The sequence below is a fragment of the Elgaria multicarinata genome, chromosome 4, assembly GCF_023053635.1.
Source record: "Elgaria multicarinata webbii isolate HBS135686 ecotype San Diego chromosome 4, rElgMul1.1.pri, whole genome shotgun sequence".
Taxonomy (NCBI): domain Eukaryota; kingdom Metazoa; phylum Chordata; class Lepidosauria; order Squamata; family Anguidae; genus Elgaria; species Elgaria multicarinata.
This window is the reverse complement of record NC_086174.1, coordinates 94,684,553-94,704,006: the sequence shown is the minus strand read 5'-3', so window position 1 is coordinate 94,704,006 and position 19,454 is coordinate 94,684,553. Positions and strand designations below refer to the sequence as shown.

Here is a 19,454-nt window from a genome sequence, read left to right as displayed (position 1 = left end):
CCCTCACTCCCTGCTCTGCCTTGAAATTTGAGCATCTTTACGGATCCTGGTCATTGCTCTGTAACCTATTTGCATATCAGACAGCTAACAACAGAGACCAGTGGAGAGAAGTGACAAGCCTGAAGGGGGCAGGGGAACGGAAACCAGCTTGTGGCTGTAGGAGAAAGAGCTTTTCTGTGGGTGTAATTACTTTGGTAATACATAAAGCAGCCTTTTTATAAAAGGTGTTTGCTAGCAAGGCAAGCCCAGAAGTGGAAGATGATATTGACAAGGACATTGACAAGAGGTGGATACCAGTATGCTGGTAATTGAGTTCATAAGGGCTGTAGTAGGTTACACTGGAAGACATGGCAAAGAGTATACTGAGATTCCACAGTCACATTCTACACAGTTTGTTAAGTGCATAGAGATCGCTGTTAACCTAGAATAGAGAGCATCTTTTAAGTAAAACATAGACTGCCTCATAGTGGGAAAGTTTTATATGTCAACTGTTTTTATGTTTCTGATGGTTTTTTAAATCTTGTATACTTTTTAATGCTTACTATTTTTAGCTGTTGTAAACCGCCCAGAGAGCTTCGGCTGTGGGGCAGTATATAAATGTAATAAATAAACAAATAAACAAATGCGAAGCTGTCTTGAGTTTTGCCAGGTCGCACTGGTCTCTCAGATAACAGTGCAGTGTTATGTCTCTCTGAAGAACTGAGAAAAATTTTCCAGACTGGATTTCTGTGGTGTCTTTCTAAGGTAGATCATAGTTCTAACTGTGATGCTCTATGCATCCACTAAGGCATGTAAGGGCACGGTAATGGACTGGATGAGGGCTAACAAACTCACACTCAATCTAGACAAGACGGAAGTACTGTTAGCGGGGTGATTCATCTGTCCAGCGAGGTGATGTTTGCCCTGTCCTGGACAGGGTTGCCCTCTCCCTAAAGCAGCGGTTCTCAACCTGTGGGTCGGGACCCCTTTGGGGGTCGAACGACCCTTTCACAGGGGTCGCCTAAGACCATCGGAAAACACATATTTCCGATGGTCTTAGGAAACTGTATTGACTGAACTATGTCATGTATCATCTTTTGTATTATTAAAGCTATTGTTATGTATTATTTTCATTAGCAAACCATCCCATGACAATGGATCGTGTAGAGAAGAACGAAAATAATTTTATGGTTGGGGGTCACCACAACATGAGGAACTGTATTAAAGGGTCACGGCATTAGGAAGGTTGAGAACCACTGCCCTAAAGGATCGGGTCCGTAGTTTGGGGGTGCTCTTGGATCCAGAACTGTCACTTGAGGCACAAGTGAACTCAGTGGCAAAGAGCACCTTTTATCAGCTTAGGCTGATATACCAACTGTGCCCTTATCTGGATGGAGGTAGCCTAGCTACAGTTATCCATGCTCTGATAACCTCTCGTTTGGATTACTGTAATGCGTTATACGTGGGGCTGCCTTTGAAAACAGTCTGGAAACTTCAACTGGTACAAAACAGGGCAGCACAGTTACTAACAGGGACTGGCCGACGAGACCACATCATGCCAGTCCTTTTCCAGCTTCATTGGCTGCCAGTCCAGGTCCAGGCCTGATTCAAAGCACTGGTATTAACATTTAAAGCCCTAAATGGCTTGGGACCAGGCTATCTGAAGGAACGCCTCTTCCCATATGTACCTGCCCGGACCCTAAGGTCATCCTCAGGGGTCCTTGTCCGCGAGCCCCTGCCAAAGGAAGTGAGGCAGGTGGCTACCAGGAGGAGGGCCTTCTCTGCTGTGGCACCCCAGAATGAGCTCCCTAAGGAGGTTCGCGTGGCACCTACATTATATGCCTTTATATGCCAGGTGAAGACCTTTTTATTCTCCCAGCATTTTAACAATCTATAAATACATTTTAACTGGTGTTTTAAATTTGTAATTTTGCATTGCTGCTGTTTTTATCTAGATGAGGTTTTATACTGTATTTTATATTATGGTTTTATACTGTTGTTTTATACTTTGAATGTTTTTAATTTTTGTGAACCGCCCAGAGAGCTCCAGCTATTGGGCGGTATGGAAATGCAATAAATAAATAAATAAATAAATAAATAAATACAGTGCCTTGCGTAACTATTCACCCGCCTTGACTTGTCCACATTTTGTCGCATTACAACCTGGAATTAAAATGGAGTTAAATAGGATTTCTTCTCACTGATCTACACAAAATAGTCCATAATGTTGAAGCGGGGTTTTACAAAATTATTTACAAATACAAAACTGAGAGGTCTTGATTGTATAAATATTCACCCCCTATGCCGTGACACCTCTAAATAAGCTCCGGTGCAACCAACTGCCTTCAGAAGTCACATAATTAATTGAATGGAGTCCACCTGTATGCAATTCAAGTGTCACATGATCTCAGATAAACTAAAACATATCTACACAAACAGCATCATAAAGACCAAGGAGCTATCAAAATAAGTCTGGGATAAAGTTCTGGAGAAGAACCGATCAGGGTTGGGTTATAAAAATATATATATCCCAAACTATGAACATCTCCCGTAGCATCCCATGTTATCTTGATTGGAGGCATCCCATGTTATCTTGAATGGAACCCAGATACACACAAGGCTGTGGGAGTTGCCAGCCCCAGCACAAAGGATGTGTGAGGTTCTTTGGCTTGCTTTATTTACTATCTTAAGTGTAATTAATAAACTGTTAAACTGATCCATCTCTGACTTTGTCTCACTTTGGCTTATCCTGAATCTATAATGATAAGGATTCCGACAAAAATCAGGATCCCAGGCTAACACAAGGACTTAGAAAATGATATGCATTTGGCAAACTGATGTGGGGGGAGTTTCCCTCATGAACCAGCTACTGCAGTGCACCAATTGCAGAAAGGGTACTGAAGTAGGAAACAAGGATTTCTGCTGCAAAGACACCTGGGATACATTCTGGAAGGAGACAGTAGAACTAAGGTAAAACAAGCCTCAGCACACCCAATTGTCTGTCAGGGATATCAGGGGTTATTGAGTGAACAACTAACCCATGGTAGTTTATCTTTAGGGTGCCTTAGGATGACCTGCAAACTTGCCCACTATTTGTTCTGCTTTTTAAGATACACAATTTTGTCTTCTGTCCTCAACAATTGTCTTCAGTCCTCGGCAATCAGCATACACAGGGGAAAGTACTCACACGCAACCAAAATTGTCTTGAAAGCTCTTCCTACAGCTTAATAGTTAAGACCATTTTAAATCGAGTGGCTTGCCAGTTCCGCCAATTCTGGCTGAGTAAAAAAGTTCATGTACTTCTAGTTGTGTGCATGCTTTCCCCCTGAGTATACTGTGGCTGCCTAGAATGGAGGACTTTCTTTGTAGCTTTAAAAACAGAAGAGCAACCCTTCTAGATCAGAGAAACAGTCCCTCTAATCCAACATCCTATTTCCAATGGTGGATGACAGAAGCTACCAGGAACAAATGCAAAAGCTCTGCCCCTTTGCTTGTCCTTCAGCAACTTGTATTTATTTATTTATTACATTTTTATACCGCCCAATAGCCGGAGCTCTCTGGGCGGTTCACAAAATCACAAAATATTTACGGTATACATGGTATACCTCTGGTCATAGAAATTCCATTTAGCTATCATGGCTAGTACCCATTCATAAACTTAACCACCATGAATTTGACACTTTTTAAAAACTATTTAAAATTATGACCATCACTACATCCCATGGCCATGAATTTCATAACTTAACTACTATGTGAAAGAATTACTTGTGTCTGAATTGGACCTGTCTCTGAACAATTTGTTTGGTGACTGAGTTCTAATATTATGAGAAAAGAAGACTCTTTCCAGTCTCTCCACAGCATTCATAATTTTAGAAAACTTGATAATGCCCCCAGCTATTTTTTCCTTGAACTAAAAACTCAAATGCTCTAGTTTTTCCTCATGTAGAGGTATTCCAACCCTTGATGGTTTTGGTTGACTTTTTTCTAGTTATAATAATAATAATAATAATAATATTAAATATCCCGAGATGAGTGCTCAGATCTGTATACAGTATTCCAAATAAATTAGGGTAAGGCAATTTAATTTTCAACTCCCAATAATTTCTGACTAATAATTTCTAAAATTGTTTGCTTTTTTGACACTGCATATGGAGTTGACAGTTTAGTTAAGTGTTTATTATGATCCCAACATCTGGTCAAAGCACACTTGGAGTACTGTATCCAGCTCTTGCCACCACATTTTAAGGAAGACATTGACAAAATAGATTGATTTCAATGTATCTCCTATTACCCCTCCGCCCGTTGATTAGCGTGTTGTCCGAACTCAGCCAATATCTAGAAAGGGATTTAAACCACAGTCACTGCCTCCCATTGCAAGTTAGCTAGGAGGCTAACAGTTGTGGAAGAGAGCATTTTGCCTGACCTGCAGAAAGCGTAACATAGTTGCTAAGAGAGTGAGCTACAAATCAAGAAACTCCCAGTTCAAATGTCACTTCTGCCATGAACTTATTGTGATCACAGAACTGGGCCCGGAGAGAAAGAGGAGAAACGGGCCTTCCTGGTCCATTAAGGCACATATTTTACCGGTGTGCTTCTGGCCGGGGGTAGAAGTGGGGAGTGAGCGGGTGGTGGCTGAAGCCCGGGGTGAACCCTTGCAATGCTGCAAGGAAATCCCATTTACAAGGACTCTCGGGGAGGGGGAGGTTTCCATAACTCTTCACAAGCTCATAGTGGGTGTGGGAGAAAGACACAGGTCCCTTGCCATTTCAGCCCAGCCCAGCTCCCCTCATAGCCCCTAACAGGCTTCCCCAACGGCCATCTCCCCTTCAGAAGCCCCAAGTGGGAAAGCGGGACCCAAGAAAGAAGCTGCCATTACCTGAGAGTTTGTTTCCTTCCGCCACCGCCGAGCCCCTTGCGTGCGCGTGAGGCACGTCAGCGCCGCGCAGGCTCCCTCCGGCTCGGCCCCGCCCACTGGCAGCCACGGCGAAAGGCCTTCCCTGCTCGCGCTACGGCGGGGGCCCGCTCTTCGGGTCACGTGCTTCAATCTCCCCCTCTCTTTTCCCCTCTTGCTACTCTGGTTATGCAGCGGCTGGAAGGAAGAAGGTGACGTTTTGGGACCACCCGGCGTTCCAACCGTTTTCGGCTACTTCGCAACCCGCAAGTGGCGACAGTGATTGGCTAATCATCGCGGCAAAGGAAAATGACGTCGCGCAGGGGCGAACCCCGAAGTCGCTTGGCTTTGCCGACGTTCTCCTCTAGGGGGCGGCAGATCGGAAATAAAAAGGCTTCGTTTGCCGGGCTGGTGGCTGATTATTTATTATATTTACATTTCTATCCCGCCTTTTCCTCCAAGGAGCGCAAGGCGGCGTACGTGATTCTCCTCAGCTCCATTTTATCCTCAAAACAACTCTGTGAGGTAAGTTAGATTGAGGCCCAAAGTCACCCAGCGATTACCATATAGAAGAACCATTAAAAATAAACAAACGTTATGCTAGTTCATGAAGCTGGGGCAAAAACCCCCAAATCTATATTGTGCCTTTATTAGGCCAACCAAAATTCCACAAAAATGTGCAAGCTTTCAAGTTCTACAGAACTCTACATCAGGCTTGGTGGTGCAAAAGGCAGGAAATGCGGAAGGAAACAGAAAAAGGTGACAGTAGTGGGGCGGTTTTGGACTTAATAAGCCATTAATTCCCAGTAGAAGGAGAAACAGAAAAGTGCAAACATTTGGCCAGATGTTGTAGCCACCAGGCCTGCAATTCAGGTAGACCCAGTCTCAAACTGGAGATTTACAGGCTGAATGAATTAGTCAGTGGTAAAGTGTTGCAGGTATTAGCCCAGTTCTCCATTTCCGTTGAATTTTCAAACTTGCATAGGCAGGTCTATTTTTATAAATGTTTAGAAACTAAAATAATGAAAAATACAGAATAATATGTTCTTCCAAAAAATATTTTAACCATAAAAGGTTAAGAACCTTAAAAAAACACGCTTTTCACCCAAAGTAGGTTGTGAATTAGAAAAAGCAGGAACTCCTCTCTGCTGAACGGTTATGAGTGGAAGATGATGTCTGGACCTCCTTTAAGGTTCTGTATAAAGCCTTATCTGGAAGCACCCAACGTCTATTCAGGTGTTGTGGATACAAAGGGCTATGGGGCCACACATTTAACGACGTCCCCAGCTTGTGTTACTCCTCTTGGCCCTTTGCTCACTGAGTAATAGCAAGCTTCTCTACATTAAGGGGAATCCCATTGTTTACCCGGAGCTTTTGTGCTTCCTGGTTCTTTGGTGTGATTGGTATGAGTTGGATTACACAGAAGGAGAGGGGTGCCAAGGCGGAAGATCCTGCTGCTGCTTTCCAGGGCTCCTTTAAATGGCACACACTTTTGAATCAAGGGAGCGCCTCCCTCCCTCCCTGGCATGTGCGTGAAGTATCAGGTGGAAGGGGACTCTTTTTTTCCGTCTGTTTCCTTACAGCCCCCAGGAAAACAAGGACTTACTTCGGAGTAGAAGATTGTCCTGTAAGTTTGCAAACCTTGGCACACTTACTTGGGAGTAAGACCCATTGAATGCAAAAGGACTTACTTCTGATCAGAGCTGCCTCCCTTTGTTGCAGGGAGGCATTTTACCCTCTTTTCCCAGCATTTAAAGGCTTCCCTCCCTTCCTCCCTCAGCAACTTCATAGCACAATGCCATCTTTACATGTTGGCAATTTCACACCATTAAGGGTTTATTCTAGCTTTTCTCTGATCTATTTTAAAACAGAATGCAGGGTAAGCACAGCAGATGTCCTGTTTGTTTACAGCATCATTTATTTACTTATTTATTACATTTCTATACCGCCCAATAGCCGGAGCTCTCTGGGCGGTTCACAAAAATTAAAAACAGTTGACCCACAAACTTACATAAGTGGTCAGAAATGAGTGTGCTATAAATAGTTTGTTTAGAGAAGCCCAATGTCTAAAACAGGGAGCATTTTCTATCTGTGGAGGCTTCCTACATGATTTAGAACCCTGGAAAATAAATCTCCACAATATCTGTGAATGAAGGCCAAACGCGTTTGGACTTGCGATCTTCTTTAGTGGCCAGATAACTAAAATAAATAAGATAACATACACAAGACAATAATAATTGTCCGAGACACTTATTATTATTGTTGTTGTTGTTTTGTGTATGTTATCTTTATTTATTTTAGTTATCTGGCCACTAAAGAAGATCGCAAGTCCAAACGCGTTTGGCCTTCATTCACAGATATTGTGGAGCAGATTTATTTTCCAGGGTTCTAAATCATGTAGGAAGCCTCCAGTGAGGGAGGAAGCAGCAGCCAGGCACCTCTCCACCGTGCCTGGGTCCAGCTCCAGCTGAGAGCCCCCTCCCTCCTGCTGTCAACTGTAACTGCTGAACTTTACAACTAAGATTGTAGTGCCTGAATTTGCTTTCCTTTTCCCCCTCCTCCTCCCTCCCAATCTCCTTTCCTTTTGTGTCATGTCTTTTAGATTGTAAGTCTGTGGGCAGGGACTGTCAAGAAATACTTTTGTAAGCCGCCGTGAGAGCCTTTTTTGGCTGAATGGCGGCATAAAAATCCTTAAATAAATAAATAAATAAATTTATTTTAGTTATCTGGCCAATGAAGAAGATCGCAAATCCAAACGCGTTTGGCCTTCATTCACAGATATTGTGGAGAAGATTTATTATTGTATTACTGTTGTTTGTATGTTTATTACATTTGTGTATATGCTTACAAAAAGTGTTCCACATCTTATTCTTGTTTTTTTTGTAAAAGATTGCTTTTGCTATAATTTTATTGTTTCATTATTTCCTTAACTTTGTAGCCACTCATTGTTTAACTTTTGGTTAAGGTGAGCACTTGTTGTTCATACGTTTCAACATACAAAAAGCCAGGAGTCAGGGGCAGTGCTAAACACATGACTCTGAAGAGCCCTTGAATCCCTTTGGGCATATAACGCCTGCGTGAGCTACTGTCTAATCAATGTTGAAGGCAAAGTAATAATCAGTCTTAATATGTACCCCCAAAGCTTTTGAGAAGCCTAAATTGAAAAATTACCAAAGAGCAACGAAAAACAGATATAAAAATAATTGAAAGTTGTAAAGACTTGTCTTTAAGTAATGTCAGGTGATATTTCTGTAGAGTTCCAAACTGTTGTTGTTCTGACTACAAACCGATGATGTATTCCAAGAATCACTTTGTAAATTGAGATGTAACTTTAGTATTTTTAGTTCCCCCATTTTTATCTTTTCAGCATTGCACTAGTCTAGTTTATTCAGCAAGCTGTGCACTAACACAATTAGTTTTATAATTTGTACAGATTTTGCATTGTTGCCTAAAATACATTTCAGATGTTTCAGGAACAAGGAAAGGAGAAAGGACCGGTTTCCTTTTCCTACTTTCTAGAGCACCATCCTCATCCTCTGCTAGACAGCGATATCATGCTCAAGTTCTGGACTGGCAGCTAAACCCTCTAGTCTACTTAGCATAAACTCAGGTGAGTTGTGAGAGAAAAAATTGTCAGTGCTCATTTCAAGCCAGTTCAGAGTGGCAACAAACAACACCAAAGCCTATGCCCTTTCAAGTTATAGTTAAGCACCTTACCGTGTTATTTTATACATGACTCCTCAGATGTTTGAGCCACTGAATTCAATGGAATTCACTTGTAGGCAAGAAGTGAATCTTATACACTCATGAGTATAAGATGGCCGTAAAAGATTACATTTAGTCTCAGCCACAATATGGCTTCTGTATGCCTAAATTTGGAGTGTTCAATATCCACCTTGCTCACTTGTTACAAAACCTGAGCTATGATTCACAAGTCAGCTGAGTAGGAATATTTGACTTCAATGGATAAAATTAGTTGACAGTCAGATACTTGTAACTAGATTGTAGACTTATCTATAATTAGATATTTCTGTATAGACGTTTAAGCTGTGCCATACTAACAGTGTTTGAAAGCATAATTATAGTGTTTGAAAGCATAATTCATATGTACAGATAATGAGAAGTATGAAGGACCAATCTAATATTTGTTCTGAAGAGATAAAAAGTTCATTGGGAGAGTCTTAACCTCTAGCATTTTTGAAGCAAGCAGCAAGTAGTTTTACCCATGTGTGATACCAATAGATATATATTTGCATTGCTTTGAATGTGCCAAATATAATTATGCAGTTAAGGTGAGGTTCTGTGAGAATGATAGGGTTGGGTGGAACTAAACACATTTGAAAACTAGCCGAACTGGTTCCAAATACAATAAATAAGAAAGAACTTCATAATATAGCAGACATGTTGAGTTAATAAAAGAGAGACAGCTAGAGGAAGAGAATGCACTGAAAGAGTAGTATACCACACAATGTAGAGCAGTTCGTTGGATACAAACCAGGTAAAATCACAGCACAGAAGTCAAACATAAAACCAACATCAGATAGAATCCGATTATTAAATATATCTATGAGACGGGATTTGGTATATCTATATCTGTGTTCTTTGTAAGCCTATGCGGCAGGGTTTTGCTATTTTATTGTTTTACTCTGTACAGCACCATGTACATTGATGGTGCTATATAAATAAATAATAATAATACATGATGGAAATGAAAGCTAAAAACACTGGTTTGGATGTTAAGGAAATCAGTGGAAATAAAGTCTTCCATTCCCTCCTGCAGCCCCCGTGCCCCCCTGAAAAGTATCTCTAGAGGGACAAGGGACTTTCCTGAACAATGTGGGATGGGGTGCTCCAGCAGCTAAGGAGGCAGGGGGGAATCACTCTAAATCAGGCTTATTTATTTATTGCATTCCTATTCCGCCCAATAGCGGTTTACAAAAATTAAAACCATGAAAAGCATTCAAAATTTAAAACAAACAACAGTATATATTAGGCTTGGCTCCTAATATAAGCTAATTTAAGGATATTCATGGAAGGGAAGTTTCTTGTCCCCTCCTACCCCCAGTAGCCACCACCCTATCCCACATTGTTCAGGAGCCCCTACCCCAACACTCCAGGGAGACTTTTCAAGATGCGTGGGAAGGAGGGGCGGGAAACAGTACTCCCATGAACTCCCTTAATTTATCTTAGGATTCCAGCCATTGCAGCCACTGAATTAAATTGGTATTTTTAAGGTTTGGTGAACATTATTATTTTTCAATACTGACTTTTAAAAAAAAATTTGATAACAACTTCCTCCTCAGGTCAGGCAGCTAACAGCAATTTCTAAATGTAAAAGGAAGCCCTACAAAACTAAAATGCATATAGAAGTAAAAAAGAAAAAACAGAAATATCTACACTTCCCTTATGTCTACCAACAAATATCTATCACAGAAAAAATGCTTGATAGTGGCAAGCTACAAAGTCTGCTAAAGCAAATTAGAAAGTGCTTGCTTATACAAATTGAATTGTGAGGCACACCTATTTTCAGACTTCTCATGTATTTTATATGACACCAAGCTGAGAATTACAGATGGGAAGGCAACCAATACCCAGTCCCTCTAGCACAGGGGTGGGCAACTTGCCCGCTAGATGTTTTGGCCTACAGCTCCGATCAGCCCTAGCTAGCAAGGGTGAGAGAAGACGGGAGTTGTAGGCAAAACAACTGGAGGGCCACAAATTTTCCACTCCAGGTCTAGCAAACGACAGGGTGATCTGCTCACTAACACTTACCAACATACCACATCTACCGTCACCATCCTTATTATAAGAGAAGAAATGCAGTTCAGAAAGGTAGCTGAAGTCATTACCAATCTGGAGGAAAGTTAAGCCCTATTCGACTGTTCTCCCTTTATGCGATTACTGTCACGTAACGAGAAGAGAGGGATCCCTATACCCTGCCACCCACACGTTGGGGAGAGGGTTTGAAATGTGGAGCCTGCCGATCAACATGTGCAGGGTAGCTGGACCAAGCAATGGGGGAGCGGGACCAGCAAATGAGTCTACACGCTTCCTCTCATGTGATGGTAATAGCATAAGTGGAGAATGATGGAATAGGGCTTTAATCATGTTTGTGTGTTGAATCCAGCTAGGGTTTTAGCCAATTCAATATTAAGTCAGCAAAGCAAAATAATACAAACAACTACCTTTGCTATAACTGACAAAAAGAAAGCAATGCAAATCCTGCTTGGAAACAGGTTATACGACTCCAATATCAATTCTTACAGTGCTGTCCAACCACGCTAGAGCGCTAGAAGGTAGGGCAGTCTTCTTATTAGATTATTTAAAGAATATATACTGCCAGCACAGTCTTCCTCATCTCTCCAGAACTACAAGGACAAGACACTTAAAAAAAAATGAAGAGGAAAAAGCTAGGAATCTGGGCCAGTTATTGCCCTAAATGGGCAGTGGGTGGCATTCCTGGAATATAGGCAAAACCCTGCTTGCATGACTATATTGCAATCCTAGGTGTCAGTAAATCTGCATTTGGTTTCACAATACCATCACACTTAGTACTGAGGAGTTTATTAGTTCTTTCCAGCACGGAAGAACCATATCCATGAAAGCATACTATATAAAAATGTAGAAATACAGTTGTTATACAGACAGAAACCACCTGTAAAACTGCTTTTTAACTCAACTACAGCCCATCATCATGGACATTTATGAAGTGTTCAAATAAATATCAAATAATTAATCTGATTACCCCAGGTATAAAATAGTTATATCTGTAGCATTCTTGCACAAATTAAGATAGCAGAACTGCATTAATTGAGGGATCAAACACATTTTAGAAAAAGTAAGTATTACTTTCCATGATGTAAGTAGGATTTCTCCTTTCTTAAAGCTTTATTGTTATACAACGCTGCAGAAATACTTGTTTGGGGCTTTTTAAAATAGGATACTGTTGCAATTATATTTTGACACCACTAGGTGTCACAGTGTTTCTGCCATTACCATAGCTCTGTGATTTCAATAACTTTTCAAAATAAATTTTATTGTGTTTAAATGAATAGTAGTTTAAGAAAGTCTAAATATTTTCAGTTACATTTTATATTTTTGTTGCTAGTCCTAAACAAATATAGTACTCTACATCAGGCATGCACAATCTTTTCAGCCTTGAGGGCTGCATTTGGAGTATGCTGGGGGCCACACACACAAATGTAATTCTTACCAAATTCTTCATTTGCCCATCAAACATACAAAGTACAGCCCATTTTTTTAGCCATTACTCAGAAGAAAGTTGCAGTGCAACAACTTTCAGGCATGCAGAGCTCAGCTCAACTCTATGCATGTCTATTCAAGAGGATGTCCCAGTGCAGCGAGATTCGGGCACCACGGAATTCTACATCATAGTCTACATCTTCGGTTCATTGATGTAAAATAATGACCCCCTCTTGGTTGCACATTCAGTATCAGAGCCAGTCTAGATATTACACTCCCTTTTGAATGATTCATTAAAGGATTTGGTGGCCGAAGGCTATTTCCAAGTGGGCAAAGGGATATCCATGCAATTATGGCACTGGATTGGATCTTTGAAGAATTAATCTGGTTATTACTTACCACACCCAATGGTAAAGGCAAGTGTTTTGGGAAAGTTAAGTATGCCTAAATTCTCGCAAATCATTAATTCTCAGGGTCTTGCTAGTTTTACAGGAACTATTCCAGAATAAATTGTTTGAGAATTGTATTCTCAGCTTTCTGCATTTCGCTTTCCTGTCGAACAGGTCCCTTGAATTAAATATTGGGCCTTGATGATGGCAAGATTTATTGATCAGCCCTTGTATGCAGCAAAGGTTGTCTTCATATAGAGAAAGGAACGTGCAGTAAGTATTCCTCCTTATAGTGGATATCCTTGCTGGGAGAGAGACTGGCACTCTGGGAGGGATGTGCAGTCGACCCTCTGGGAACCCTTTCCCAAGCTCTGTTGCCAAGTGAACATTGTAAAGCAAAATCCAAAACGATGAAGAAGAAAAGTAATCTCAGAAGCAAAAGTCCTAGGCTTCAAGAATTAATTACCTCCTATCTCTGTGATAGTTATTTTAGGGGAGATTGATGAGGAAGGGGGGGCTCCCTACCATGTGCAGAACTACGTGGAAGGTTTAATTTTGAGGGATTTCCCCACCACCAACCTATCATATTCAGTAGGGTCCGTGACACTGTTAGCATTTGGTGGGGTGGGGGCTGCCATGGGACTTGGGCAAAGAAGTTTTCTTCCACCAGCAGAGTTGCACACAGTTAAATCTGATCCAGTCCATAACGTACAGACCAATCATTTACATATCTAGCTCAGAAGTAAGTCCCGTTATTCTCCCAGGTAAGTGTGAATAAGAACATAGCTTAAGAAGGAAACCACAATTTCTTTGATTTTGGTCTTGGAATTTACCAAACTTTTTTTTTTTTTTTGGTAGGATTCTGGTGTAGTTTACAGCTTGATGACATGCAGACATTTAGCGGATAATGCTTTTTCTATCACTTAATTTCCATTTCTCTTCATTTCCCTGCCAAAAGAAAAGTTTTACCTTGTTCATTTTGGCAACTGGTCAAGGTCCTGCCTTGCTCTCCACACACACACACACACACAGAGCAAACATTTGCAACCCTATCTCCATGTGTTTTAAGAAGGATATACCATTGGCTCCTTTTAGTGACTGTATTCATTGGTTTAAATCAGGGCAACCTGTGTCCTTCCAGAAATTTTGGCATGCAGTTCTCATCAGCTTTAGTCAGGATGTTAATATAAAGTCTGCCTAAGTTCTCTCTGTGATCCACCTTGTAAAAGGAGCCCGTATGCTTCCCCAGGATGGAAAACACTTAATAACAGCTGGATTTTATATTTTCAAAAATGGAGGATCCAACTTTTCCCCCTTTCTTCATTCCAGCTGAGGAGCAGCAGGTTCTTCCTATAACCATCACATGAATAGCACAGCCTAATTTGAATATCTGAAACCCCTCTTCTTCTATTCTATCCTGGGGCTCTGAACTTGCAGACAATGACAGTGTGATTTCACCATCAAGTCAGAGTTTCCCAGCCCTTCCAGTATCCCCTTCCACTCCTGCTTTCGGCGCCAGGTCAAGACTTTTCTCTTCTCCCAGGCATTTTAACAGCATTTAACCACGTTAAGTTTGTTTTTAATGGACCCCAGAATTGTTGTTTTAAATGGATACTGTTTTTATACTGTGATTTTTATGTTTTTGATGGTTTTTAAATTTTGTATACTTTTTAATGTTTACCATTTTTAACTGTTGTAAACCGCCCAGAGAGCTTCGGCTGTGGGGTGATATATAAAAGTAATAAATAAATAAATACTTTGCCTGATGAGAAGATCTTGAAATCTCAAAACCTTGCACATTTTTCTGTGATCCTTTAGTTGGCCTAATAAAGGTATTTCACTAATATGGATGACGATAGTTTACATTATAAACTTGTAAAAGCTTTAAGCTTTCTTGAATTTTATGTCAGAAAGAACCCTGTTTATTAATGTTTGAATATTCTGACTTGCCTTTTTTGATTGGGATTGTCAGCCTCTTGTCCAGATATCCTGGCCGTTCCTTTTAAGTGCTCTGAAGTAGTATGACAGTATGCAGCCACTGTGTGTGGCCCGCCCCATAGAGTTTCCACATACTCTGCATCTCACACACCTCGTCTCTCACTACCTCTTTCACCTGGCTTGGTTTCAGACAGGGCGTGGAATGGGTGAAGTGGTGGTGGAACGGAATAGTGAGGAATGGAATGGGAGGTACAGCAGGTGCAGGCTATCCTAACCGCCTTGAGGTATTTAAAAGGACGGGCAGAACCTCTAGGTGAGGCCCTGCCAAAACTCCTTGTGATGCAATCTTAGTTATATGTATCTATAGATATGTTTAAACTATTTTTGATTTAAAATATAATAAGCATTTTGCTTTTAACCAATTCCTAGCAATATTGACAGTCTACGCTTAACTGTAACTATCATACAGCAGAGATTGATAGAAAAGTGGAAATCCGGGGGAGTTAAGTGGGAAATCTGGAAGAGTGGTCAAGAAAAGAGAGAACCCCCAAAATAAGTATGTGTGGACCCAAATCATTGCTAGACAAATATACTCATGGACCCGAGGGGATGGTGTGCCCACGGGTCCAAAGAAAGTTACCTACCACTGTAATAATGTAAGTAGCATAAATTCCTTGGGCTGCATTCAAATTTATCGCCTGTTCAGACATGCACGGAGGGGATGGGTGGGTAGGTGAACTACAGAGTGAGGAGGGGTAACAGAGCCATGACAAGCAGACCCACCACAGACCCACCACACTGTGCCTTGTGGTTCCACTACCCACCCATTCCTCCATAGTTAGATCAGTTTAACTACACATCCCATCACTCTCTGAGCCCCAAGTGGGCGCCTGCCAGCAGCTCCATTAATAAAAATGACAAAAATGGCCACTGACCATGGAGAACTTCCGCTGCGGCAAGAGTGTCATTAGACGTGACAGTCACTGTTGCCAATGGACTCTGTTGTCACCATTTTTTCCCTTGGTGAAACGAGAAAAATCCACAGAGTTCCTGCCAGACGACACAGGAAGCTCCATGGGTGCCCACTAACCATCCTGCAGAAAGTGTGTAGCAGGTATGGGAATTCCCCCACCACACAGCACACTAAGCCACCATGGATCATGTTTTTATATGATCCACGGTGGGTTAGCATATCATCTGAACAGGTCCTTAGTCACACTTAAAAGAGTCATTGAAATAAGGGGAACTTAACTTAGGCCATTGCTAGACAAGGCATTAGCACGGTGTGAGGCCCGGTCTCCCTCCTGTGCATCCAGATGACGCACAGGGGATTCTGGGGTCAGGCTGGGCTAAGACCTCCCTTAACCCGGGATAAGTGGATTCGCTTATGGCCTGGATTTTCTGCAGCCCCAGCCTAAGGCCGGGACTGCGTAAAGTCTAGCGACTACCGTGGCTTTTCCCGGCTGCTCGCTTACGTGAGTAGCCGAGAGAAGCCACGGACTGGGCACAGCGTTCATAGGAGCACTGTGCACATCGGGCCGGGGGGGAATCACGGGGGGGGGAGATAGGGGCTGAGGGAAAGGCCGGACCCGTCAGGAGAGGGAGGAGAAGAACAGGGACGGGGGGCGGGGGAAGAAGAATGGGCACAGGGATGGGGGGCGGGGGTATCGAGGACGGGGAAGAAGAACGGGGACGGGCATCGGGGACGGGGAAAAAGAACGGGCATCGGGGGCGGGGGGAAGAAGGATGGGGGGAAAAGAAGGACGGGGGACAAGGCATGGCGGACAGGGGGAAAAGGACGGGGGACAAGGCATGGCGGATGGGGGAAAGAAGGACGGACAAGGCATGGCAGACGGGGGGAAAGAAGGGCGGGGGACAGGGCATGGTGGACGGGGGGAGGACAGGCGGGCAGGGGGGACATCAGGCATTGTGTGTGTGTGGGAAATCAGGGACGGGGAGCAGGGGACCCTATATTTATTTATTTTTAAACCTACCTTTTCCAGCGGTGCGCTCCTGCGCACGTGGCCCTTTAAGATTAGAAAAAAAATGGCAGATGCGACGGGGCTTTCCCTTGCCCCGGCGCGTGTTACGTCTGGAAAAGGGCGATGACGCGCGCTAGCTGTAGCACGCCGTCGCCCCGACTCGCGGCCGGATTATCCGGTAGGTCTAGCAAGGCCCTTAGTCAAGACTAACTTAAATTCCATGATATTGATGGGTCTACTCTTAGAATGACTAAGTCTGGATGAACCCATTTGAGTTTACTTCTGAGTCAAGTCTATTTAGATTGGTCTGTAACATATTTATAACTTTGCTTTATCAATAGAGTGATAGAACTTGGGACAAACAGAAAAAATCCTAGTGTTTGTTGTTACAGTTCAATAATCATAGTGTAGGAAAGATGTGAGAAAATTTCAGGGTAGCATACAGGCTGTGCAAAATTAAAAAGGGCACCATCATTAAGAGTCAAATAAGGAGAGAAAACTCATTGAACAGAAAAAGATTATCCCAGAAGGTCCTTCGCAAAGAGAACTTTGCTTATCTACAGGATGGATATAGTGCCTTGTAATAAATGGATACCATATACAGTAGAATTTATTATTCTTGCTTACCCACTAGAAAGATGTTTTGGTTGACTGAGTGTCTCAGCTAAGATGACTTTCCAACATATTAATACCATGAAATTATAGAGCTCAATGACTTCCAGTAGTCTGCCATTTATTAGCCCTTTAATAAATGATATGGAGAAGAGCAGATAAGTAATTCTCACATAATTCTTACTGAAACATCTAGCATGCAGGTTTGGCAGTGGTAATTTACTGCTCTAATTTGGGTAGCATTTATACAGCCAGACAATTCCATAACAGTCTTCTGTCAACGCTTGCTTCAGATACAGTACAAACCTGTTTTACTGCAATAGTAAAAAATTACTAGTGTTTTTCAACTGACTTATTCAGCCACGCCTAACACCCTTTGGCCCAAAATATTTGCTGTGTTAGTATGCTTCTTCCTTTCATGTAATTTTAAAGCAGTGTTAAAAACAAAATATTCCACTAAACTGCAGTATGTTGAAAAGAGTTATATTTTGACACATATTTAATATACATATTTCCTAATGATAACATATTTCTTAAGGATAGTATGAAGAAATTCAGAGGGCTTTAAAAAAATCCAGATGACGTGGTAGTGTGCTATAAATCATCGATCTTTGACAGCCTTTCGAAGGGTTTTTTCCCCCTCATGGGTAAATTAAAGGATTTTTACCCATGTAGGAAAGTTGGATTCCACAGAGGCAGCGCAGTTTCTGCTGACACGACCAGCTCAGATATTCATTGAGTTTCTTTGTCAGGGTGGACATTTCACTGGGCCTATTCAGATGCAATTTGGAGAAGGATGGTTAGGGGAACTATGACAGTGGAGTAAGAAAACCATGATGCACACACCCGTCACACAACCAGCACACCATAATTTACTTACCCATTCCCTTGACAGTCTCCTCCCCTCCCGCCATCACCCCCAGTTATCCCAGCTTCTTTTGTGCCAGGAAAATATGCGTGCCAGCTGCTCCCATCTGTTTCTATGGGACGGCGACCATACAGTCTGATAGTGATGCCTAGAGTGTCCCCGGATGTGGCAGATGCTCTAGGCAGCCAACTCTATGGTCGTTGCATTTTTGCATGGAACAGACTTTTTAACCGCCGGAGATTGCCACAAATGACACAGTAAGCCACCCGGGGGCTCCTTAACCCCACTATAGGGGAGTGGTTATCTGGGATGGTTTATTAGCCGTTGTTGGGTTTTTCTCCCTTACACATGACACACTAAGCCACCATGGTTTGCTTCCCAATGGTAACCACAGTGGCTTAGCATTATGTGTGAAGAGGCCCAGTGAGTTGACAAGTTGCAACTGTCTTGAGTTGACAGAAACTATGGCCTTAGCTAGACCTAAGGATTATCCCAGGCAAATGGAGGGGTTGTCCCTGCCTGCTCCCAGTATCCCCTGTGTGTCATTTGAATGTACAGGGATGATCCCGGGATATAGGCCTGGTCTAGCCATGGCCTATGACTCTTGAAAGAACCCCATTTGCTATCTTTTCTAGCTCAAGTTACCAAGGAAATTGTGAACCAGTCCCACCTCCAGTTGGCTGTAGTAGCTAGCTCTTACAGTGGCTACATCTAGCTAGCAGCAGCTTCACCACCCTTGCTACTGCTAGTAGGCAAGTGAACGCTGTTAGAATTGGACTCACGGGGCTAATAGCTGCTATAGCTAATCTGAATCTTCAACCCATGGTGTCTGTTTTACAGGTTCTTGTGTGAACCAGTCTTATGATGGTTAGCCTGCTCATAGCCTCTGAATTCTGAGCCATAACATGAGCCTACCAGTGGGCAAAAACAGGCTGGAATCTCTATGAAGATGATTTAGACAGAGTTCAAATGACATTGTTGAAATCTGTTTTTATCTCTTCTTCCTGTTCTTGAATATTTGTTTTTAAAGCTCTGATGGAATTGTCTTTTAGCAACTTCCATTCTATGCTACCTGAAGTGAAAAGTCTGAATCAGGGAAATTATTTAATGGTACAGTGTTATGCTTTGCTGGGAATGTGGTCATTGACATTGACTCTTCTAGGCTTAATAGGCATTCCTTGGGGATCTTGGCATACCCTTGAATAATTAAATTTGGAGTTTTAAAGGCATACATGTCAGCTTTATGCCACTTGTCCCGAAATTTAAATCTGCAAACAAACCAGTGGCATAAAGCTGGCATGTGTGCCTTTGGGACTATGTAGGACTTTTAAAATAAGCCTGGCCAATGTGTTTTTGAATACAAAAAGATGCACTTTCAAAACAGACGGGAAGGGGGCAGGAGACGCTATTTCTCCACATCTCTATTATGCCCAGAATAGGGTTTTTTTTCCAGCTGTTCCATCACAACCTTTCAACCACCACAACTTCTAAATTAACCTTTCCCAAACTGGATTCCTCCTGATGTTTTGACTTACAACTTCTATCAGCCACAGCCAGCATGTCCAATGAGAGTTGTATGCCAAAGTATTTGG

The 19,454-nt window shown here is 42.2% G+C and overlaps 1 protein-coding gene across 1 annotated transcript in view; it reads right to left on the bottom strand.

Moving 5' to 3' along the window:
• ATG5 (autophagy related 5) overlaps positions 1-4,940 on the bottom strand; it is a 47,227-nt gene extending 42,287 nt beyond the window's left edge. The window contains exon 1 of the mRNA XM_063124828.1: positions 4,856-4,940. The gene's annotated coding sequence lies outside the window, so the exon portion shown is untranslated. The remainder of the gene's footprint in view (positions 1-4,855) is intronic.
• Between the last annotated feature and the right edge of the window lie 14,514 nt (positions 4,941-19,454).